The sequence below is a fragment of the Pristis pectinata genome, chromosome 33 (genome assembly GCF_009764475.1).
Source record: "Pristis pectinata isolate sPriPec2 chromosome 33, sPriPec2.1.pri, whole genome shotgun sequence".
Taxonomy (NCBI): Eukaryota; Metazoa; Chordata; class Chondrichthyes; order Rhinopristiformes; family Pristidae; genus Pristis; species Pristis pectinata.
This window is the reverse complement of record NC_067437.1, coordinates 16,757,498-16,782,124: the sequence shown is the minus strand read 5'-3', so window position 1 is coordinate 16,782,124 and position 24,627 is coordinate 16,757,498. Positions and strand designations below refer to the sequence as shown.

General features: G+C 43.8%; 1 protein-coding gene across 3 annotated transcripts in view; it reads left to right on the top strand.

The window, feature by feature from the left end:
* The first annotated feature begins 2,314 nt into the window (after positions 1–2,314).
* tcf20 (transcription factor 20) overlaps positions 2,315–24,627 on the top strand; it is a 60,348-nt gene continuing 38,035 nt past the window's right edge. For 2 of the 3 annotated variants that reach the window (XM_052043223.1, XM_052043226.1), the window contains exons 1-2: positions 2,411–2,437; positions 6,736–6,885. The gene's annotated coding sequence lies outside the window, so the exon portion shown is untranslated. Of the gene's footprint in view, positions 2,438–6,735; positions 6,886–24,627 lie in introns of all 3 variants that reach the window. The other variant, XM_052043224.1, reaches the window with a different exon arrangement.

Below are 24,627 nucleotides of genomic sequence, written 5' to 3'. Positions count from 1 at the left end.
GTGGCACAGGTGGAGTAGGCAGCTGTGGCAGGTGAAATTTAATTCCGACAGGCGTAAAGTAATGTATTTCAGTAGGAAGAGTGAAGAGCCGTGATATAAAGGGTGCAGCTCTGAAGAGTGTGCAGGAAGAACAAGACCAAAGTGTTTGTGTATAGAATTTTCTGATGTTAACTGCACATGTTTTTGGAAAGTTTTTTTTTAAAAAAGCATATGGACTCTTGGCCCTTCTAGAGATGCATAGTAGAAAAGCAAGTAGATTATTTTGAACCTCTGAATATGAAATTGTTTGTTATTTATGTCTATGGAAGGCTTTTGATTCTGTTTCATGTTGCTTGCCAGTCCACTCTTGTTTTTTCTACTGACACAGACACAATGGGCTGAATGGCCTTCTGTGTCATAACGTTTCCATGATTCTATTCACCCGACAGCTTCACTTCTTCTTATCTCTCTCATCCCCCTGGGGGTTGTCATACCCTGGAACTCTCTCTCCCCTTGTCGAAGTCAGGATGAGCAGTCAATTTTAAAACTGAGACTGATAGGTGTTTTGAAAGGTTTCTTGCTAACAGTTCTAACACCACGGCCAGTGGGTGCAGTTCGCTCGGTGATGTAATTAAACGGTAGAACCCTTCCAATTGGGTCGAATAGACTTTTCCTTCCCCAAGCTGATATCCCAATGTTCCACAGCAACAGACAAGATGCTAGGGGAACTCAGCGGGTCAGGCAGCATCTGTGGAGGGAGGTGGACAGTTGATGTTTCGTATCCGGACCCTAAATGTCAACTGTCCATTTCCCTCCACAGATGCTGCCTGACCCGCTGAGTTCCTCCAGCATCTTGCGTATTGCTCCAAATTCCAGCATCTGCAGTCCCTTGTGTCTCCTCATCCCTGTGTTCCAGGCGGGTCTCCCCATTGACCCAAACTATCCGATGGCAGATTGAGAGAGGCACAAGGAGACAGGTTAACAGACTCAAGTTCTAGACCAATTTAGTTCCTCGTGTTCTGCCACCTCTTGCGCTGCATTCAATAAGAGCCACCCCCTCTCTCTCCACAGATCAACGTTTCTTCCTGTGGTTCAGTGGGTTCCTTGACTCAGAGAATAACAGGTTTCACCACAGGAACTTGGGCAGGTGACACTCCTGGGGCTGAGCTGCTGAGTGTACTGTGCAGACAGAAGGTCTTCTCTCTCGGGAATGCCCAAGATCCCACTTTTCTATTTCAAAGCAGGATAAGCAAGTTTACCCTTTTCTTCTGACCGATATTTATCCTTCAATCACTATCACTAACAGGTTAATCTGGTAATTGCTACCACATTGTTGCTTGTGGCAGCTTTTGCCGGGTGACGTTTGTCAGTTGTGGTTCTGGTATTACAAATGTAACAACGTTCCATCAGTACTTCAGCGTCTCTGAGGTGCTGCTGCAGATTTGGTGATTTCGAAAGCGGCTCTATAAATACGAGCCCTCCCACCCTCCCAGTTATTTATCCAGCTCCTTTTTGAAAGTTACCATTGAACCTGCCTCCACCAGCTATACAAGGAGCGACACTGCTGGAGGATTTAGAAAATGCAGGGATCTGGGGTTTTGCACAGACCGGCAGAAGGAGAAGCAAAAAAGAGAAATGGGAAGCGGAGAGACTGAGAGATCCCCTCGGTTACATTGATCTCATTCCACATCAGTCTATCCATTGAAGGCAGAGTGTAATTCCAGGAACATTGGAATAAGCAGAAGCATCTGCCCACCCAGCCCCTCCATTAAACCCTGGCTGGTCTGTGCCTCAACTGCACTTCCCTTTATACCTTTACCTAACCAAAACTTTCAACCCTATAAGCTGAAAACGGCCCCCAGCTTCCATAGTATTTGGGGGCAGAGTTCTAGCTCTCCACTACCCTTCGTGCGAGAGAAGGTCGCCCTGAAAGAGCAGGGAATTGTCTCCCCATGCTCCCTACCCCGGAATCAAAGGAAAATAGTTTCTCTCCCTCGCCTCATTCCACCACTCTCAGATCCCTTGATGACAACACCCTTAACCTACGAGAAACCAAAAAACAAAGCCCGAGCCTCGTTTATGCAACCTCTGCACATAATTTAACATTTTGACTCCTGGCATATTTGCACCGCACCCACCAACACCAAATGCACCTATTTGTAGGATAAGTTTATGCATTCAATTCCCAATGCAAATGTGGGCACTGAAGCTGCAACGGGGGTGGGAAGCCAGCCGCAAGATCGCTGCCAGTGTTGCATTCCGGCGGCGAGAGTGGCCCCCGCCCCGCGGGTGATGGACAGCTCGGACCCGCCCGAGCGCAGAGCAATGGATGCGATCGGGAGCTAGCGAGCGAGCGGCCAGCCGGGTCTGGGAGCGGCGGGGGCGTCACGTGACGCGGAGCAGCGGCGGCGCCGCGGGAGGGGGAGCGCGAGCGGGAATGGAGGCGGCGCGAGCGGCGGTGAGTACCGGGCACCGGGGGCGAGGGCGGGGGCGCCGGGCCGAGCGGCCGTTCACCCCCCCCTCCCCCTCAGGCCACCGGGCCCCGGGATTTCCACCCCCCCCTCCTCCCTCCACCTCTCCCCTCCCGGGACGCGCCGATTCCCGGGGAGGCAAAGCTTCCCCCCCCGCCCCCCGCTTCCCCGAATAAAATGGAGGGGGGGGGGTCCCGGTCAGCCGGCGCTCGGTGTGGGGAGAGGGAGGATCCAGGCCATCCATTCCCGCCCCCACCCCCACATCCCCGGCGCAGGATCCAGCGGGGAATGGCGCGCAAGGCATCGGGCCGGCCAGACGGGCCCGGCTCACGCCGCCGCCCCCCTCCCCCCCCAAGCCCCTTCCCTCCCGACCCCGCCTCGGTCGCCGCGTGAAATCGCCCCAGCTTCCCCCCCCCCCCCACCCCGGCCGGGACACGGGCCGCCTCAGGCTCCAGAGCCTGACCCGCCGTCGCCTCTCACCTCCCCGGAGGGCTGTCCGCACGGGATACCTTCCCCCCCCCCGGAAAACAGTTCCAGTTCCTTGATCCCCGTCCTCCCACAGTCCCCCCCCCCACCAAACGTCCCCAAATTCTGTCCCCCGATCCAGCTTCTTGTCCTCCCCATCCCCATCCCCATCCCCCAAAACCCGCTCCACGTCCTTCCCCCTCTCCCTAAACGCCCACCCCTCCCTCAAAACCGGTTTCATGTCCTTGCGCCCCCCCCCAACCCGGCCCATGGCCTCTCCCTCCCCCACCATCAACCTTGTAACCTGCCCCCTTTCTCCCCCCCAACCCAACCCAACCCCCATACCCGGCCTCGTAACCTGCCCCCTCCCCACATACCCAGCCTTGTGACCTTGCCCTTCCCTGCTCAAAACTGTCCCATTATCTCCCCTTCTCCAGACTCTCAAAAAACCATGAAAACTCAGCACTACAATCTTTTCCCTGCTGCTCCTAGCCTGCATTATCTTCCTTTCTCCAGCTTTCCCCGCCCCCCCAATCCACTCCTTTGCCATAAAATACAACCCTCCCCCAAACCTGGCCCCCGCCTTTCTTGCCTCTCCATTCCCGCAAACCCCAGCAGCCTCTGTTATGGACCCACTGATACTATAAAGCTTAGTTTTAAGGGATAAAACAAAGAAAATACAGGTTACGGAAGTAAGCCTTATGAGTTGAAAAACTGGTAATCTGATCCTTCTTGGTGGTTGAGAGGTTACCATCGAAGTAGTACATTTCAGAACTCCAGGATGCTTTTCTTTGATTGGAACTGTTTGTAGTCACTGTTGTAATTGCACAACTTTTGCTGTTGATACAGAAGTTGATTATGTGGGTAATGAGGAGGATGCAGAGAGGTGTCAGGGAAATGTGGGAGGATGTGGTAAATGGTGAAGGAGAAATGTGAGGTCATCTGCTTTGGTAGAAAAAGTGGAAAGGTGGAATATTTTTTAACTGGTGAGGGGTTGAAAGGTGGTGTTGAGAGCATCTTGGTGTCGTACATGAATCACTGAAGGTTAATGTGTAGGTACAACGTGCAGTTAGAAACAAATGCTACGCAAGTCTATTACAAGAAGGTTTGAGTATGAGTGGATGTATCTTACTGCAGTGATGTAGAGCCCTGATGAAACCACATATGGAATATTGTGAATATGTCTGGTTTTGTCAAATTCTTCAACTCCCTCCCCACCTCTAAACCCAAAACCCAAGCAAAGATATCCTTGTGATAGAGGGAATGCTGTGAAGGTTCACTATAATGATTTCTGGGAGCATGGGTTTGTTGCACGCTGAGAGATTCAGCAGACCTGGCCTATGTTATCTAGAAGAATGAAGGGTAATTTCTTTGAAATGCACAAAATTCTTAAGAGGCTTATCAGGGTAGGTGTGGCTGGGGTGTCTTGAATCGGGTCAGAGTCTCAAAATAAGAGGTTGACCATTTTGACGGATGAGATATTTCTTCATCCATTAAATCTTTGGAATTCTCTACTGGAAGGGTCTGTGGAGTCTAAGTTTTTGAGTATACTCAACACAATTTTTTAAGATATTAGGGAATGAACTGGTGTTTGAAAACCAAAATATTGATTTCAGGGCATATTGCGATGGGATATTTTGCATCCATCTGAGAGGGCAAATGGGTCTTTTTTTTAATGTGCCGGTTGAAAGTTGGTAGTTCCAAAATTGTAGCAGTCCCTCGACACTAAACTCTCAAGTATATAAATGGTCATAGTAAACACACTCCAGAGTCTGGTGTCCATCCTGAGGATAAAAGTAGTAGTTGAGGAATTTCCAAAGAGTTAGTCATAATTTTTCAAAGGTGTTCTAAGTTGGGAGTTTTGCCTGTTGATTGAAAATTTGCTGATGTTGCATTGGTTAAGAAAGTGAAACTGCGCACTGCAGGTCTGTTAGATCAATGTCAGTTAAGAGATGGTGAATTTGCCATCTGAGCAATTGAATGAGAATGAGCTGATCAGGAAGGATTGGTGATTGAGAAGGATAGAACATTGCCTGTTTCAGCTAGCTGATGATTTTGAAGAGGCCACTTGCATGGCCAATGGGGCATGGTCAAATAGATTTCTGTTTGGACTTCCTGAAGGCGCAATGAAGCTCCATACGAGAGAAAGCGCATGAAATTTGTATGAGACGCCACTCTAGGGGAAAGATGTCAAAAGATTGGAGAAAGTGGACTGGACATTTATTGGCATGGTACTGGGGATTAAGGTTTGGACTTTAAGAATCATAGAACTTTTATTACTTTCAGCTCATCACATCCTGGTATATCAGTCCTGCCTATAGTATTCACCAGTTCTTTCCCTGAAAGTTATTTTCCTTAAAGGGCCTGTTTAGTTCCTTTCGATTCTGAACTATTCCTATTGCCTTTACAGACAATGAATTCCTGGTCATAAAAGATTTTCTTCACTATCCTGCCACTGCCCCGATCCCCACCTTCCACCTACCAGTCTTTTGTCCGTTTCTTTGAATCTGTATTCCTTTAAGCATTCACTAATTGGAGCAGTTGCCCTTCACTTGCCCTTTCTGAACCCATCATGAATTTGTACTTCTATGAAACCTCTGCTCCATTTAGAAAAAACTGTTGTCTTTGGAACAGAAGTTTAAAGAATGAATTAGTGTATGTGTTCAAAATTGAAAGCTCAGTAAAGTAAACATTTCCATAGGCATGTCCCTCAGTGATCAGAGGCTGCTGACTTAAGCTAATCTGTAAAGGAACCAAAGGTAAAGGTGGTTTATTTTGTACAGTAAGTTATGACCTGGAGTGTACTGGTTGAAAGGATGGCAGAAGCAGATTCAGCAGAAACTTTCAAAAGGGAATTGGCAGATTTACAGGATTAGGTTGGAAGAGGAGGGTAGTGGGACTAATTGGATAGTTCTTTCAGAGAATCAGGATAAGTATGTTGGTCTGAAGGCTCTGTTCTAACCTTGTATTATTGAGATCGGAATGGCTGAGCATTTGAACAAAAATTGATGAGTAGAGAGAACCAACATCTAGTGATGAGTATATTGAGATCCACAAAGTCAGGCTCCTTTGCAGCATCTACCTTTTCACTATTTATAAAAGATTTCACTTTTTCTATAGGTCCTAAATAAACAGCATCATGCTTTCTCTCACTGAATTCTAATTCCATTGTTTTGTCCACTGTCTAATATAGCTTTTTCAGAAGGATTAGTTATGTGGATAGACTGAAGATGTTGGCTTTGTTCTCCTTGGAGTAGATCCAGCTAAGAGATGTGATAGTGATGTTCAGAATCATGAAGGTTTTGGATGGTACAGATAGAAACATGTCATTAGTTGAAGGATAGGAAACTTGAATGAATAGATCTAAGGAGACCAAGAGGAAATTGTCTGACTAATGTAGCTAAATCTTCCAAGGGGGTCACTACCAGGGCAAAGAAAGTGTCTGTAGTTGTCTTCTTGGATTTTCTGATGGTGTTAGGTTCCACTGCAAGAAAAACAGCAAAAGTGTATGTAGACTTGGTGGTAAGATGAACATAGGAATTTGGAGCAGGAGTTGGCAGCTCAGTCCTCAGATTTTCTCTGCTCTAGAATACAATCATGGCTAATCTGACTGTTAATTTTAGTTCCACGTTCCTGTTTGCCCCAGTAACTTTTATGTTCTCTCTTAAGAATCTATTTACCTCTTTAAAAACATCGAAAAACTTTGCTCCCACTGCCTTGTGAGGAAGAGCTTCAATGACTCATAACCCTCAAAAAATTTCACCTCATCCGTCTTAATTGGGTGACCCTTATTTTGTTAAACAGTGACTCCTTGTTCTAGATTCTCCACAGGAAGAAGCATCCTTTCCACATCCACCTAGTCCAGACTTTTCAGGATGTTATAATGCTTCAATCAAATCCTCTCTCATTCATCTGAACTCCAGTGGATACAAGCCTAGTCTGTCCAACCATGCCTCAAGGCATAATCCAGGTATCAATCTGGTAAACCTTATGTAAACTTTCAATGCATTAACACCCTTACTTAAATAAGATGCCCAATGTGTATCTAGTATTCCAGATATGCTGGAATACTAGATAGTTTATTGCCCTTTATAACCAAAGTACAAAAATAGAGGGGTTGTGTTACTTACTTCCCTAATTACTTGCTGTACCTGCATATAGGTGACCCTCCCTCCCCACCCCCAAAAAAAACATTATGGCAGTTTGGCTAGAAATTTATCCTTGCAGAATTCACAAATCACTACCAAAAAAGTATGGAATACACAATAAAAATTAGTTCTTTATGTGGAGGGAAAAAGTAAAACACTTTGTTTTAAGCCCGCATTTTTTGTGTGTGTGCGCAGATGATGTGGCTTCGCATTACAGAAAGTCACAATATGAACTGTTCCTTAGGAATGCAACCCTTGTCTCCCCCAAACCCCTCCCCAAATAACACAGGGATTACCTGTGCTAGCCTTTTGCAAATCATTCATTAGGACACCCAGATCCCTCTGCATCTCAGAGCTCTGTGATCTCTCATTATTTGAATAATTTTCTCTTTCAGTTTTCCTGAATAATTTCATATTTTTACATTTTGTACTCCATTTCTAGATCTTTGCCCAGTCACAACCTTTGTAGACTCCTTGTGTTCTCTTCACAACTAACTTTCAGACTTATCTTTTTCATTAGCCGGTTAAGCAACTATGCCTCACCTTCATTCAAGTTAGTTATAAATGCTTTGACTTGGGTTGGAAGTTGATTTGGGGATGGCATGCATAGAGTTCGGATGGGGATGAAGGATAAATTCTCCTAGTGATGTGTTCTAGGGCCTTAACTTTTTTATGAACATTTTAGTCATTATTGGGGATTTGGCTTGCACTGGTGAGGACACCATTTATTGCATGTGCCTAATTGGCCTTGAGAAGTCAGTGGTGAGCTTCTGCCTTTAACCTGCTGCAGACCTACAAGTGAAGGTACTTCCATGGTGCTGTTGGATGGGGAATTCCATAATTTGGACCTAGTGGCAATGAAAGTTTAGCAACCTATTTCCAACTAAGCATGGTGCATGACTTGGATGGGAACCTGCAGGTGGTGGTGTCCCCATGTCCTTGATGCCCTTGTCCTTCAAGCTGGTACATGTTGCAGGTTTAGGAAGTGGTGTTGGAGAAGCCTAGGCAAGAAACTGTAGTGTATTTTGTAGATGACAGCCATTGTGCGACAGTAATAAAGGGAATGAATGCTTACTGTGGTTGATGAGGTGCCAGTCAAGTGGACTGCTTTGTCCTGGATGATGAGTGTTATTGGATCTGTACTCATTCAGGCAAGTGGAGAGTGTTCCATCACACTCTTGACTTGTGACTTATAGCTGCTGGAAAGGCTTTGGGTTGTTGGGCAGTGAGTCTTTTGCTGAGGTATACCCAACCTCTTGAGCTGCTGTGTCATCGCAGTATTTATGTGGCTGGTCTAGTTGAGTTTCTGATCAATGGTGGACCTGCAGGATATTGATGGTGGGGATATAGCTATGCTAAGTCAATGATAGATGATTAGTTGATGAGGAATGGGAAATTGCCTATCCAGAATTGTTGATGGTGATGAGTTGCATGCCAATGTAAGTAGATGGAATTGAGCTTTAAAATGGTCATAAAATTAAAGAATATTACAGCACCAGAAGAGGCCATAGCTCAAAGAGTCAGCCTAACTCTTTTGAAGGGAAATCCAGTTAACCCTACTCACTGTTTTTATCCCTATTATCCTGCAATTATTTTTCCAAACAGTTATCCAATTTCTTTTTGAAGGTTATTCTTTGCTAAGTTGGCAGATGCAAATTCAGAGTATCTAAATCCCAACTGTTCACTGTATTAGAAAAAGCTGTTTCTCATTCTGTTTCTGTTCTTTACCCAGTCTCTTTCAATCAGCTCCCTTAAGTTTTCTACCCTTTAACCGTTGGAAGTGGTTTCCTTTTCTCTAAAAAGGCATGATTTTGAAAACAGCAATCAAATCTCTTAGCCTTCTCTTCCAAGGAGTACAATGTCAATGTCTTTAGTCTATCCATATTACTAATCCTAGTTATATAAATTAGTGTGCAAAGCAATGGAGAATGAAGTTCAACGTGAGAAGGCATGATGAGAGGTAATCAAAGAGCTTAAACGTATTAAACAATTGATAGAGTAGATCCTATTTCCTCTGGTGGCAAAGATTAATTTGGGTTTAAAATGGGCGGCGCAGACTCGTTGGGCCGGAAGGGCTTGTTACCATGCTGTAAATAAAATTTTAAAAAAATTAAATATTAGGGTACAGTATTCAAGATTGAAATTGGGAAACATTTTTTCACACACGAATTGTTGAAAATCTGGAATACTATCCTCCATTTTGGAGGAGTCAATAGGAGTTTTCAAGATTGATATTCATCAAGCAAATGTCTAGGAATATCAAAGAGTAAGGAGTTTGCGTGTCAGTTGGATCTAATTGCATGGAAGAACAAGCTGTAGAGGCTGAATGGCCAGAGAGTGGGCGATGCACTTTGTCCAAGCTTATTTGACATGCTTCATCTTTTTAAAAAAAAAATCATCTTGAATTTTGATGTTTGGCTTTTATCAGTACTCTTACAAAAAGAGATGTGTACACTTGCTCTTCCTCGGCGTATGGTGATCTATGTTCCCTACAAGGTCAGTCTTTGCTCCAGTTGCTTTTTGCAGGTTTTCTGTGGGTGCTCATTTTCTGTTGTAGCCCCAGTGTTGGGCACTCATTTTAATCAGAGCCTATTATTGTGTGTGCCCTGTCAGTGCCGTGCAATGCAGATTCCATCCTAGCAAAGTGCAGTGGAGCCCCACATTCCTCCACCTCTCCCCTGGCCCTGGGCCCATGTGGCTGTTGACAAGCTGACAGTTTCTGATGGCTATGAATTGTAAATGTGCTTTCCGTTGATGCAGTTGACTGTACTAAAGGGCTGCCTAAGGCTGTAGGTACCAATTTGTAAATGTATGGCAGCATATTGTCACTTTTTCATACTAGGGTACAGTGCTGGTGGTTGTGGGTCTGTCACTCTTTTAAATGTTGTTTTCCTATAGTTTTTTTGATGCTAGACCAGGATAGATGAGATTTCTCATGTCCGATCAGAATTTCTCAAGTATCTAAAATATGGCTGATTTAATTAATGAAAAACTAAATATCTTGTTTATTCTCTCTCCTTTGGAATTAAAACATATAGGCTTGAAAATTGGACTAAATCTTAAGCTATATTTAAGAAGGGGGAAAAAGCAGTTTAACACTGACTATACTGAAATCTATCACCAGCCTTAATGACTGTAAACAGGTGAACAAATACGAGGTAATAAAGTTGTACACGTTTGTGGAGTGCAGTTCATTTCTGTCTTGAGTATATATTTTTTGAAGTAGTCACTAACCAGTTGTATAGGGGAATGTTTGTATTCAGTATGAATTTCCAAAGGACATTTGAAAAGGGTCCACGCAAAAAGCTATTGGTAAAAGCTTCTGGAATTGGAGTTAGGGAATTGTGACGGGTTGGTAATTGGTTGACAGATAGTTGGAATAAATGGAATGTACTCCAGTAGATTGGCAAATGCTGTTTTGAAGCTTCTGTTGTTGAGCATATGTGTAAATGCTTTGAAGGAAAGAGAACAGTATATCCAAGGTTACAGATTACAATAAATTGTGAGCCACAGTATATATCATAAATGGGTTTAGGGAGCTGCAAAGAGACACAGTGCATAGGAATAGAGCAGGAGTGAACCATATAATAGAAATAATAGGAAGGTAGCGTCTTTATTAAATGGTGTAAGATTGAAAGATTTTTGTGTTCAGACAAACCTCATACACAAATCACTTAGTCACAAGCAGGTACGTGGCACGTAACTAGGTGTAGGCCTTTACTGCAAGAGTAGAAATGTTTTGCTCCACTTGTATAGAGCCCTGGTGAGGCTGAATGTGGAATATTATGTACCACCTAAGGAAGGATATATTTATGATAGAGGGAGTGCAGTGAAGGTTTATCTGATTGATTCCTGTGGGTGGTAGGTTTGTTGCATAGGAAGAGATTAAGCACACTGGGCCTGTAATCTTTAGAGTTAGATTGAGTTGTAATCTTGTTGAAACCTCCAAAATTCTTCAGGGGCTTGACATGGTAGAGTGGAGTTAGTGTACCCCTCCTGACTGGGGTGTCTAGAAACAGGAGTCACAGTCTCAAATTATGAAGTCAGACATTCAGGACAGAGGAGTAGTTTCTTCAACTGAAGGGTAGTAAATCCTTAGAATTCTCTACTCGGTTGCAGAGGATTGGTCACTATGTTCAAAATGGAGATTGATTTTTTTGTATCAAAGATCAAGGGGTATAGGGTTAGTGCAGGAAAGTAGTACTGAGATAAAAGATCAGGCAGCTATGATCTTATTGAATGGTGGGAAAGACACAAGGGAGCCGATGATATTCCTTTCTATATATATATTTTTTTTTAATCTGATTCGGTAAATCTCCTTTGCCATTGATTCGTAGCTGATTCTTGATATCACCTCCACTTTTCCACCCACTCATTCATGGGATATGGGCATCACTGGGAAGGTTAGGGTTTATTACCAATTCCTAATTACCCTTTAGTGGTAAACTCCCACTTTGAGCTGTTACAGCTTGTACTACGAAGGTACTTTTGCAATAACTTTGAGGAGGGAATTCCAGAATTTTTCTGTGAAGCCCAAGAATCTCTTGTTTTGAAAATGCTGGATCATTCCACATCCTTGGCCCTCTAGAGTAAATAGTCCTGAGCATTCACAGTCCTCTGAAGGAGGAAATTTCTCATCTCAATCTTAACTGATGGACTGTTATGCTGAGTCTGAGTTTTAGACATTCCAGTCAGGGGAAAACACTTCCCAGCATGTAGCCTACCAAGTTTTCTCAGAATCTTGTTTACTTCAGTGAGATCACTTCAATATTCTAAAGCCTGATTAATGCAATCATTGAAAATTTACAGCAGAGAAGGCCACCATTCATCCCATTGTGTCTCTGCAGGTAGAAAAGCTAACTAATCTAATTGTAGCACTGTGTCTGTAGTCCTTCAGGTCATGGCTCTTCAAGTACATATCCAAGTACCTTTTCAATGTGTTGAAGGCCTTTACCTTCACCATCCTCTCAGGCAGTGAGCTCCAGACTCCCACCACCCTCTGAGTAAAAACATTTTTCTTTATCTCCCCTCAATCCATCTATCTATTCCTTTCCATTCACCCCCTGCTTAGTGACCACTCAAATAAGGGAAATACGTCCTTTCTATACACACCAAGATCCCTCACAATTTTATTTATCTCAATTAAGTCTCCCCTTGGCTGCCTCTGTTCCAAATAAAACAACTCAAGTTTATCCAATCTTATAGCTAAAATTATGTCCTAGTAAATCTGTGCACCCTCTACCATGCAAATGTTATAATGTGGTGACCAGAATAGAGCCAGGGTTGTACAGTGCAGAAACAAGCCCAATGACCCACTATATCCATGCCTACCATTGTACTTAACATTGGTAAATTGGTTTATTATTTTCACATGCACCGAGGTACAGTGAACAACTTTATTGTTTTGCATGCCATCAATACAGATCCTTTCATTGTGGTATTGTAGTGCAATGAGGTAGTACAAGGTAAAACAATAACAGAATGCAGAATAGTGTTACAGTTAGAAAGTGTTATGCAAGTAGGCAATAAGGTGGAAGGCCATTATGAAGTAGATTGTGAGGTCAAGAGTCCATCTTGTACTAGAGAACCGTTCAATAGTCTTATAACAGAAGCTGTCCTTGAGCCTGGTGGTATGTGCTTTCACGCTTTTGTATCTTCTGCCCGAAGGGAGAGGAGAGAAGAGAGAATGTCTGGAGTGGGTGGGGGTCTTTGATTATGTTGGCTGCTTTACCGAGGCAGCGAGAAGTGTAGACGGAGTCCATGGAGGGGAGGTTAGTTTCTGTGATGTGCTGAGCTGTGTCCACAACTCTGCAGTTTCTTGCAGTCACGGACAGAGCAGTTGCTATACCAAGCTGTGATGCATCCGGATAGGTGAGGGTCAAAGGGACATGCCAAACTTCTTCAACACCATTTAACACCATTTACTGCATTCAGTACCTAGCTGTCTTTCTCTTGGCAATTCAAGTCTTTGTCTAGGTGCTTCTTAAATGTCATGAGGGTAGCTAACTCGAGCAGCAGCTCAGGCACTGGAAGAGTCTGCTGAAGCCACCTGGTTTCACAAAGGTGTCAGCTGTCTCTGGTACGGTTTGATACCATGTTGGTTAAGGTGCTCTATTAGTATCCAGAAACACAGATCTGGAAGCACAAGTTAAATCTCAGTCTCTCATACCTCAACCTTTTAATCCAATGATCAATATTGTAAGCTGCCTTTCCACTACCTCCAGGAGAAGTAAATCTTTCCTTGGCTGTACAGCTGTGGTGTATCACCTTTCCTGGGGAAGGATATATTGACAATCCAAAGCACTTCAGTGCCATTCACCCAAACAGGAATGGCTGCTACTTCCTGAGAAGACCTGACTGCTGCTATTCTGATGACTGAATGTTGTGGAGTCCAGTAGAGAGCAAGCATTTACTTTGGGAAGTCTGAACACTGAACAGATGCTGGGTTAGCCATTGAATTTCAATGGATAGTCATGCCTCTTTGTGAGAGAGGCAAGTTTCAGGTCATTTTCGATTTTTGAATTGTTTGGGTTAACAAGTGTACTTTGTGTTTTCTATTATTCTATTTTTGTTTAAAAATAAAGTTTTTAATTTTGATTTTAATTTTTGATTATTTTAATGTGACTGTAAGCAACATTCAGAGATATTCAGAGTTCTGGCAGCTGGTTTTGCCTGGGGGTGTGTGTGACTTTACCAGCTGTCAAAGCTCTGCAGGGACTCGCTGATTAGGGCCTGGTGTGTCATAAAGCTCATTGCCAACCAACAGTGATCACACTGGAACCTCACCCCTCCAAGTGCTGCAATTCAGTGTGGGTATGGGAGGAGGCATGGGTTGTCTGCTGCTGATTGGCAGGCTAGACAGAACTGTGCTCTGGGCTAGGTTGGTGCATCAGCTGTGCATGGTAGTTCAGGTGATACTCTGGACTTTATTGATAAAATGTGTGGGTAAATTTGTGGCAAATGAAGTTCATTCCAGGCACGCGGGAGGTCAGCACTTTGGGAAGCTGGAATATTTTCAACATTATGAGAAACTGGGAACTGTGGAGAGCAGAGATCAAAAGGTCCAAATGCAGAATTCACAAAGTCTTTGGACTTGTAGGAAAACCAGTTTAAAAAGGTTAATGAAAAGTTGACCTTAATCTCAGGGGATTGGAAGGCAGAATGGAGGAAGTGGAAGCCATAGAGAGGGTGCAGAGGAGATTTACAAGGATGCTGCCTGGAATGTGGAGCATGCCTTATGAAAGCAGGTTGAGGGAACTCGGCCTTTTCTCCTTGGAGAGACGGAGGATGAGGGGGGACCTGATAGAGGTGTATAAGATGATGAGAGGTATTGATAGGGCTTTTCCCCAGGGCTGAATTGGTGGCCACAAGAGGACATAAGTTTAAGGTGCTGGGGAGTAGATATAGAGGAGATGTCAGGGGTAAGTTTTTTACTCAAAGAGTGGTGAGTGCGTGGAATGGGCTGCCGGAAACGGTGGTGGAGGCTGATATGATAGGGTCTTTCAAGAGACTGTTAGATCAGTATATGGAGCTGAGTAAAATAGAGGGCTATGGGTAATTTCTAGGGTAGGGACATGTTCGGCACAGTTTTGTGGGCTGAAGGCCTGAATTGTGCTGTAATTGTTCTATGTTCTAAGTTATGTTGTGGTTGGATAAAGCTTTAGTTCAGCCTCATCAAACTGCTGGGTTCACTTCTGGGCTCTGCAGCTTAGGAAGGATATACTGGTTCTGGAGGCTGTGCAGTGCAGTTTCACTAAAAAAGTTGAGGGCAGTTGACATAGCCTGCTCTTAAGTATTTCCCAGATTATGGCAGAATAAGTAAGTGATCTGATTGAAATGTTTAACATAAAAATATTTGTTGGACTAGAGTAGGGCACAGTTTTACAATTATAATGAAGTGAAATCAGTTGAAGGGTGTTGGAAATCTGAAACCTTTCTCAAAAGGATATTGGGGGTCAATTGGAATGAAGTCAGAATATTGTTGGAAAAGATTATCTAGGAAGGTAAGAGAATGGAGTTTTATCTCCCCTCTAGATAGGATCTACTCTCTCTCCATCATTTGTAACTTGCATACTTTGCTTTTCTCCACTCTGCATGTTCTTTGCCCACTTACCTCTCTGGGCAGGTGTTTCCTACAACTTGCTTCCACCCACCCCCCCCCCCCCCCCCCCCCCCCCCCCCCGACCTCAAATTCTGATGGTCTCCCCACTGGTGTCTTCAGTTCACAGGCTTCCTTCAGTTTATTTTTCCATAGGATCCTACCTCAGTGTAAAGGCAGAATCTCACTGGACCAGATCTTCACCCAGCTTTTAATCATGTATTTAGCATACAGCAGAAAAACAGGTGAACAGCAACAGAAGCAGAGCATTAGATTTAATGGTTAGGTATCATGCTCTCTTGTGGTAATGTACATCAGGTGTCAGTAGCTATATGAAACTGTTTGAAGCTAGACCCATAAGTCTAACCAAAGACAATGTTGATACTTTGATAAAGTAGCATTGAAGATGCTGAATAAGTGACCCTGGGGTGCGAAAAGATACTAAAATTATTAAATGTATTAAATGTAAACTTAAATAGATGTAAAGTCATGACTTTTAGTTTTAAGAGCTGGGCTGGTGTGGATATGACCAGGGCTATTCATTCTCCAATTTAAAACTACATGCTGTCATTTTTAAATTCTCATTGTTAATTCCTCTGCTGCATTTAGGCTACATACTGTGACACCACTGTTGGTAATTCTCCTGTCAATCAAGCGTACAGAACAAACTGACTAGGAATTATTTTGCACATATTGTAAAATTATTTTTCACCCACTATTGGAAAAATAAATGTTTTTGTTGGGAGGTGATATTGTATGTATCTGTCCCCTTTTTAAATGGACTCTGTAGACTGTTTGCCCCAGTGTATTTGGGTAATGATTGTTGAATAAAATAGATTTTAATCTGCTTTGAATTACACTGAATGACTCCTGCTGCAAGTTCCAGTCTATGACCAATTCTTTGGCTGACAATGATGTCATTGCACACTTTGCACGGGATGGAATCTGGCCATGTAACCATGTCACACTAATAACACCCTTCTGTCTCCGTTGTTACTGTTTCACCACTAAGCAGATTTTAGCTACAGTATTAGAAACTCATGCAGGGAAGATCCTGCTAGTGTGCATGTGGGAATTTTAAGTAATAAACAGGCATTCTCTTAATTTATAGAGTTGCTTATAGATTTATGAAAATCAATTCATGGACTTTTTTTCCACTTTTGGGATGTCAGCATTGTTGAGAAGGTGATGGTGAGCTGCCACTGTGAACTGTCATATTCATTTGGTGTGGTTGGGGAGGGAACCATTGGATTTAGACTCTGTGATGATGAGGGAATAAGAACACTCTTCCAAGTTGGTATGTGACTGGGGGGGGGGGGGGGGGTTGTGGGGGGGGGGGTGGAGTGGGGGAAGGAAGGAAGGAAGCAGCAGGCAAGGAGAGTTTCAGATGGTAGTGTTCTCTGGTTCTTCGGTAGTAAAGGTTGCAACTTTGGAAGGTGTCATTGACGTAAAGAGCCACTATTTTGTGTATTTGTGTAAGAGTATATTTTGTAAATGCTGCACACTACAGCTTTAATATACATAGAACAGTGCAGCACAAAACAGGCCCTTCGGCCCTGTTACGGACTCAGTGAAAGTCCCTTTAAGATAGAGAGTGTGTATGTGTGTGTGGGGCGTGCTTACGTCAATAGAAGATAAAGGACGTAATGATGTTGTTGAAGAAGTTAGAAGAAGAAGGAAAGAGAGAGAGAAGAAGGGAGAGAGACACCAGCCTGCTTGTTTTCTCTATCGATGGATGAGAAACAATAACTTTGCGCCACTGAAATCCATGTATGGAAGTTGGAAGTAGTCCGGTGGAGTTCACTTTGTTGCTGACCTGTAGAAGGAAACGGGTATTTGTGTGTGGACGACCACGATTCGGATGCTTTTCGGGGTGAGGACGTAACACCTCCCACCTAAAAAAAATTTTTCCCAAGAAAAATTTAACCGCGCATACAGTTAGTAATGTTAATAATTATCATGCTACACAACTACAGACTATCAGATTAGTACAGATACATGTTTCCCATTTAACATTGGGAAAGACAATCAGCAATCACATTATCTTTGCCTTTAATGTGAGTTATCATGAGAACAAACTCTTGCAAAACGTATTATCATAGGTAGTAATTAATAAAATAGTTTTTAACACTGAATCATGCTCAGTGTGTTTCTTTTGTTGCTGGTTCGTGACAGCCCACAATGTTGTGCCGACATAGCTATTCCCTCCTACCTACAGGATGCCCATATCCCTCCATTTTCCTCTCATTCATGTGCCCATCCAAGCCACTCTTCAAAGCACCCAATGAATTTGCCTCCACCACCCTATCAGGCAGCACATGCCAGGCATCCACCACTCTCTAACTAAAAAACTTAACCCTCATGTCTCTTCTGAACCTACCCCCTCTCACCTTAAGTGCATGTCCTCTGGTATTGGATTACTCAGTAATGGGGAAAAGATATTGCTTGCTTTTTTTCCTGAATGGTGTTGAACTTGTGTTGTTGGTGTTGCTCACTGAGGCAAGTGGGAAGTATTCTTTGGCTTGTAGATGTTGGAAGGGATTCGGGGAGTTGGGAGCTGAGAACTTGCTGTAGGATGTCAAGCCTCTGACTGTTTCTTATAGCCATAATATTTATATGATTAATCCAGTTATATTTGTAGTCAACAGTTTCCTTCTTGATTAGGTCCCTTGCTATTATGGTTAGCTTGTTTTCACTATAGTTCTGTGGCCCTATCACAGTCAATGTGGGACTTGCAGATTTCGCAGCAGATGGGTAGAAGGAGCAGTGGGCTTCTCCTGTCAAATGGATTGAAGATCCTTGTTGCCATCCTGAATGTTCTTTCTCTGCTTTGAGTGCCATGGATAAGAGATTCCCAGGAATTAGTGGGGTTGTTACACTTTTTCAAGGAAGCTTCAAGAGCGTCCATGAATCTTCTCTTCTGTCTAACTGGTGATCTCTAACCATCATAAAGCTTGCAATAGAGTGTCTGATTTGTGAGCCTAATGTCAACCATGGAGCTGACTGTATGTGATTAGGACTGTAGTGCTGGAAATGGTGGCCTGGGGGAGGTCACCAACATTAGTTCGTTTATCCTGCCTGTGGATTTGGAGGATTTTGTGGAGACGATCTTGGCTGTATTTCTCCCATGAGATTGCACTGTAGGTCACCCAGATCTTGGAGGTATACTGGATGGTAAGGATTGTTGCTGCCTCGTGGTACATTATTCAGAGCTAGAGATCATTGTCTTCAAACACCCTTTTTCTTCAAGTGACCAAAAGCTGTGTTGGTGCACTGAAGGAGAAGGTGAATTTCATCATTGGTGCTGAGTGGTGGCTCCTGAGATATGAGAAGTGGTCCATGTGTACAGTGGAGGTAGGCTGAAGAACATTTGTTTTGCAGATGTTAAACGCAAAACCCATCCTTGTACACTTCACTGATCAAGTTAGTAATGATTTCAAGCTTGGCCTCTGAGTACATGCACCACAACCATCCTGCAAAAGGCAACTCAATTGAGATTGGGTGATCTTGCTTCTGGATTTGAGGCATCATTTTCATTAGTCCTGAAGATTAGCTCCATTTTACTTTTGGAGACGAGGTGCAGCATTGTGGCAAGAAAGTTTGAAAAAGGTGTCACAATGATGTTGCTCTCTTTCTTGAATCAGTTCTGCACTGAGATTGGATCTGTTGTGGACCAGTTGGTTAGGATCGTGACTTAAATGCCATCGCAAAAGCAGCCTTCAGCTATCTGAGAAAAAAGGTGCTTGAAGATAGTGATCTCAAACTCATGGTCTACCTGGCAACAATGATTCTTGTTTACTTCAGCTAAATTTGGGGAAGATGCTCCAAAGCCCATCACAATTGACGGCGTCAAAGACTTTAGTGAGATTGGCAAAGGTCATGTATAGTGTTTGATTGTGTTCCCTGCATTTCCTTCAGAATGGTGAAGGTCACATCCACTCTCTCTTTCATCACTGAATCAATACTGCAATTTGGGCATCAGTGCTAGGCCACTGAAGGGTGGTGGTTGAGGAGAACCTTGGCAAGGATTTTCCCTGTAGCAGATAGCAAGTAGATGCATTTGACCACAGTCAAATTTGTCTCCTTTCTTGAAATCTGCATTGATCCCCAGGGTGTTGCTGATGTGGAATTAGTGATGACAATTTCATTGAATATTCAAGCTGCATGCTTAGAGTTTGTTGTTGGAGATGTTTGTTAACCTGCTGTGACTATAACTTGCCATTTATCAACCTGTGACTGAATGCTCTCTGGGTCTTGCTGCATCCACACAAAGTTTGCTTTATCTACTGAGAAGTTGTAAATGGAATTAAACATGTGATCATCCATAGATGTTCCACTTCTGACCTCTCAATGAAGGATGGTCTCAATGAAGTGGCCGAAGATGTTTGGGCCTAGAACAGTGCCTTGAGGAATTCCTACTGTTATGTTCTCGGGTCAAGTGGTTGATCTCCAACAATCATCATTATATTTTTTGAGGAATATACAACTCTAGACAGTGTGAGTTTTCTTCATGTGTCCCATCGGCCAGGTCTGTTGGTGCTCCTCAAAATCACAATCCCAACTTTGCCTTGATTTCAAGGGAATTATTCTCATCTCACCATCGGAGTTCAGCTCATTTGTGCTGTAAGTTCATCTGATGTAGATGTTAGAGGAGGAGGACTTGGCAGGGTGTCAACGTGTTAACTTTGGTAATTTGAGATAGGCAGGGGAAGTTGCTGATCAAACGTGTCCTACAGGATGGTTATATTTGAATTAAACAGCAAAGTGGCTTTGGATAGAGCCTTTAACAATCCTGGTATGTTGAAAAGCCCCTTACAGCCAGTGTTGTACTATTGAAGTCACTGTCTTGGTAGTCCAAGACAGCTGATATTTTTGCATATCTTATCTATGGCAAGGAATAGCTGTGAAGTCCAACCACTGATGCACAAGGTGGGCTGTGGAGATGGGAATTAATGACAGTGATGATTGATGCTGTAATGTGTTTTGTGTGCAGCCTGGAAATGATTTTGTGGATCTTGCTCAGTTGTTGCATGCTAGTCTTGTCAAGGGCTGCCAGTTAATTCTGTCATGAGTTATTTGTATGTAGCCTTGGGATTGATGCTGCTCTGTTGGAAATTCTCTTCAGATTGTTTTTGAAGCATTTGTACAGATAACCCTTTTTCTGCCCTGGTATTAGTTTATTATTGTCACTTGTACCAAGGTACAGTGAAAAGCTTTGTCTTACAAACCGACCGTACAGGTCAATTCATTACACAGTGCAGTTACATTGAGTTAGTACAAAGTGCATTGATATAGTACAGGTAAAAACAGTTACAGTACAAAGAAAAGTGTCACAGCTACAGAGACAGTGCAGTGCAATAAGGTGCAAGGTCATAACAAGGTAGATCGTGAGGTCATAGTCCATCTCATTGTATAAGGGAACCGTTCAATAGTCTTATCACAGTGGGGTAGAAGCTGTCCTTAAGTCTGGTGGTATGTGCCCTCAGGATCCTGTATCTTCTACCCGATGGAAGAGGAGAGAAGAGAGAATGTCCTGGGTGGGTGGGGTCTTTGATTATGCTGGCTGCTACACCAACAACGAGAGATAAAGACAGAGTCCAAGGAGGGGAGGCTGGTGTCCCTGATGCACTGGTCTGTGTCCACAACTCTCTGCAGCTTCTTGTGGTCCTGGGCAGAGCAGTTGCCATACCAAGCCGTGATACATCCAGATAAGATGCTTTCTATGGTGTGTCAGTAAAAGTTGGTGAGAGTCAAAGGGGACAAACCAAATTTCTTTAGCTTCCTGAGGAAGTAGAGGCGCCGGTGAGCTTTCTTGGCTGTGGCATCTGCGTGATTTGACCAGGACAGACTGTTGGTGATGTTCACACCTAGGAACTTGAAGCTCTCAACTCTCTCGACCTCAGCACCATTGATGTAGACAGGTGCATGTACACTGCCCCCTTTCCTGAAGTCAATGACCAGCTCTTTTGTTTTGTTGATATTTGAGGGAAAGGTTGTTGTCATCACACCATTCCACTATGCTCTCTATCTCCTTCCTGTACTCTGACTCATCGCTGTTTGAGATATGGCCTACAACGGTGGTATCATCTGCAAACTTGTAGATGGAGTTAGAGCAGAATCTGGCCACACAGTCATGAGTGTATAGGGAGTAGAGTAGAGGGCTGAGGACGCAGCCTTGTGGGGCACTGGTGTTGAGAATAATCGTGCCGGAGGTATTGCTGCCTATCCTCACTGATTGCAGTCTGTTACTTAGAAAGTCAAGGATCCAGTTACAGAGCGAGGTGTTGAGTCCTAGGTCTCGGAGTTTGGTGACAAGCTTGCTTGGAATTATTGTATTGAAGGCAGAGCTGTAGTCAATAAACAATAGTCTAACGTATGTGTTTTTACTGTCCAGATGCTCTAGAGCTGAGGGTAGGGCCAGGGAGATGGCATCTGCTGTAGACCTGTTTCGCCGATAGGCAAATTGCAATGGGTCCAGGTTGTCTGGTAGGCTGGAGTTGATGCGTGCCATGACCAATCTCTCAAAGCACTTCATGCTGTCCCTTCCATTATTAGATCTGGTTGTCTAATCCACCCAAGTGCTCATTTTTAAGCAGCACATGTTAACGTGCCCAAGCTATTTAACTTGTGGTGAAAAGATGGTACCAAAACCATAAAGGTGTTATGACCACTACATTGTTGAGCTCGATATAGAGATGGCACATGCTCAGTAGGTTGAGGATTCAGCCCAGGGAACTCACAGTGGAGATGGTACTGTGCTGATCCACACTATTACTTAATTATTATTGGCAAGTCAGGCATAGGGATATCAGAACGAGGCGCAGGTTGTAGCAAGAATTCTTGCCGAGATTGAAGACCAGGTAAAAGAGCTGAAGCAACACACAAAGGAGCTGGAAGAACTCAGCAGGTCAGGCAACATCCATGGAGGGAAATGGATGGTTGGCATTTCGGGTCAAGATCCTTCATTAGAACTGGAAAGGAAGAGGGGAGATAGTATAAAAAGGTGGGAAGGGGTGGAGCAAGAGCTTAGTGGGTGATAAGTGGATCCAGGTGAGGGGGATAGGTAGATGAGGGAGAGGAGTGGGAATAATGTGAGAAGCTGAGAGCCGATAGGTGGATGTGACAAAGAGCTGAAGAAGATGGAATCTGATAGAAGAGGACTGTGGAGCATGGAGGGAGGTGGGAAGGGGAACCAGTGTGGGGAATGTGTGGATGATGGGCAGATCGAGAGGGCAGGGGAGGAGAATGAGAGAGAGTAATGGGGGCCTGTAGGATCAGGAGGTTTTTAAAAAAAAACAAAAGTAAGGGACAGAGAGGAGGGTTACCGGAAGTTAGGGAATTTGATATTCATGCTGTCAGATTGGAGACTACCAAAGTGGAATATGAGTTGTTCCTCTAACCTGCATCTAGCCTTCACTTGGCAATGGAGGAGGCTGTGGACAGACATGTTGGTGTGTGAATGGGAAGTGGAATTAAAATGGCTGGCCACCAGGAGATCCCGGCTAGTGCAGCAGATGGAGCGAAGGTGCTTGACGAAGCGGTCCCCCAATCTGCTTCGGGTCTCAGCAATGTAGAAGAGGCTGCGCTAGATGCAATAAAGAAAACCAATGGATTCACATGTGAAGGACTACTTCACCGGGAAGGACTGTATAGGGCCCTGCATAGTGGTGAGGGAGGTGGTGTAGGGGCAGGGGTAACACTTAGCGCGGTTGCAAGGATAAGTGCCTGGAGGGGGATTGGTAGGGAGAGACAAGCGGACATGGGAGTCATGGAGAGAGCAATCCCTGTGGAAAGCAGAGAGGGGAGGAGGTGATGTGCCTGGTGGTGGGATCCCATTGAAGATGGCAGAAGTTGCGGAGAATGCTGTGTTGGATGTTGAAAAGAGCTGGGATGCTTCAGAAAATCTTCAAAAGTGATTTGAAGATTATTGTCTGAGGACCATTGGGATCATGTGGGCTGCTGAGTGACTGCGCAAGAACCCCCTCCAGCGTTTTGGACTTGACTTTGGGTATTCAAAGAGCCATTTAAATAAGAACAGATTTATTTCCTTTGATCCTAGTGTCTTAGGACATGGTTATGGGTGTATATAAAGAACAACGCGAATAGCATTGGCGCACGTGTGCAACGTCTCTTCACTCCATTCAAAATTTCAGATGCATACAAATCATCTGGAGAGCAAGGAGAAGCAACAAAAGAATTTCACATGCTGGAGATCTGAAATAGAAACAAAGTGCTGAAAATACTCAACAGATCAGGCAGTATCTGTGGAGAGAGACACAGTTCATGTTTCATTTTGGTGACCATCAGTGAAAAAGTGAGAAAACAATTTCTGGAGAATATGTGCCAGACTTGGATGAAGTTATTGATTTCCATAAACTTTTTTTGTTAACGCAGCTTGTGTAGAGGAAGCCATGGAATTTCTGTCATCATTGTGGTGGTATAAATATTAATTTGCATACAAGTGATCAAGTAATCAGACTGGTAATTTGATTGGGACACAGAACTCCTTTGATCGTCTTTGAACTAACTCCATAATTTTTTTGCAGTACAGCAATCCCTCAGTACTGCAGTATCAACCATGATTTTTGTAATAAAGTCTATGGACTGTGACTTAAACCCACAGCATACTTGAGGTAAGAGTGACCCACTTAGCTACAGCTGATGGTTTTCTTTGCTCCCATCTGCCATTGGGAACTGATAGCTAACTAGTATAGGTTAAGCTGGGATTTGATTTTCCATGAGCAAAGCTGGTTGTAAATTTGGTAAATGGTGGAAATGAAGCCATTTACCTAGCCAGAGCCGACTACAATGAAGGGCACTGGTTGGGTTATTGGGATTGATGTAGGGGCCCTGGGAGGATGAATGATTGAAGCCAAGTTGTTTTTTGGTTTCTGTGGGTGGAGTGTGGTGAACCAACGACCTTGGTTTTAGGCTGGACCTAATCATGGCATGTCTGTGTTTGTTAGCAGACATTGCCTCATTATGTGCCCCGACCCTAGTCTCCAGTGGTAACAAGCTTGGATCAGCTTGTTCATGGTGTACCTTGTGCTCTGCACACCCACTCACTAGAAGTGGATGGTCATGGTATTTGGTTTTATTGGTGGCTGAATAACATTGTAACTCCCAGCAGGGCAGAGGGAGTGCTACACTGTGAGGACAGGTTGGAACTGCAGTTGAGAGGGTGCTGGACCAATGGGAGAGGGTTAGGCACGAAGGTGTGCTGCACTGGGAGAGGTGCAGGACCAAGGATCACAGTTTCTAGAAAGCAGGAGATAAACTCCAAATGCTTTCTGCTTCTCAGTGGATACAAAGAATTCCATGGTGCCATTCAAAGAACAACAGCAAAGTTCTCCCTGGTGTTTACTTTTTAACCAGCCTCACTTGAAATAAACCAGGTGATCTGGTCATTCATCTTATTGCTGTATGGTCTTTTTGTGTAAACTGCATTGCAACAATGATTACACAT